Below are 1,159 nucleotides of genomic sequence, written 5' to 3' on the forward strand. Positions count from 1 at the left end.
TGAATGGATGAACGAGATTCCCACTGTCCCTACCTACTACCTAGCGAAACCACAGCCAAGGGAACGGGCTTGGCAGATTCAGGTGCAGATGGTGCGTTCCTCCTCTTGGGGGAGGCGCGCACAGATGTGCAGATCGCTGAGGCCTTTGCTGATTTCTACCAGGAACTCTATATGGAGGACCCGGCTATTGACTGCGACCCCTCCTCCTACCTTTCTGATTGCGGAATCACGCCGCTTAGGGAGCAGGATGCAGCTCTTCTCATTGAGCCTATTTGGTTGGAAGAGGTGATATTGGCGATCTCGCGCTTAACGTTTGGGAAGTCGCCTGGCCCGGACGGTTTCACTCTGCTTTTCTATAAAACTTTCTGTTCGGAGCTTGCCCCGGTACTTACCCTGCTGTTCAATTCTTTTACAGAGACTAAAACTCTTGTTCCTAGTATGCTTGATGCTATTATCAAGGTCATCCCTAAGCCTGGGAAGAAACCGGAGGACTGTGGGTCTTACCAGCCCATTTCGCTCCTTAACATCGATGCCAAGCTGTTTCACGGGCGTATTATTGCAGCGCCTAAACCCGTACATGCCCGGGCTTGTTGACCCGGATCAGGTGGGTTTCATACCCCATCGGCAGTGTGGAGACAATACGAAGCGGATTTTACATCTGATCAATAAGACACACAGGATGTTGTAGGGAGGCACTCCTTCTTACTATCGACGCAGAGAAGGCATTCGACAGAGTGCAGTGGCCGTACATCTTCCGAGTGCTGGAGTTTTTTGGTATGAGGCCGACACTCCTGAACTGGATCAGGTGTGTTTATAGCAGGCCTAGTGCGGTAGTACGCGTTAATGTTACGGTTTCATTGCCGTTCCCCATAGGAAGAGGAACAAGGCAGGGGTGCTCCCTTTCCCCGCTTCTGTTTCCTCTCTATATGGAACCCTTGGCACAAAGACTTCGAGCTGCCCCTCATATTACGGGCATTAGGTTTGGGGGTGGCCACCACCTTATTAGTTTGTATGCGGATGATGTGATTCTCACGCTAGCAGAGCCCTTGGTCTCGTTTCCAGCGCTCGTGGACGCTTTGGATGCATTTGGCATGGTCTCTGGGTTCAGAGTGAACGTGCAGAAGTCGCAGATCTTGAATCTGTCAGTTCCGTCAGATCA

The sequence above is a fragment of the Pleurodeles waltl genome, chromosome 6 (assembly GCF_031143425.1).
Source record: "Pleurodeles waltl isolate 20211129_DDA chromosome 6, aPleWal1.hap1.20221129, whole genome shotgun sequence".
Classification (NCBI taxonomy): Eukaryota; Metazoa; Chordata; class Amphibia; order Caudata; family Salamandridae; genus Pleurodeles; species Pleurodeles waltl.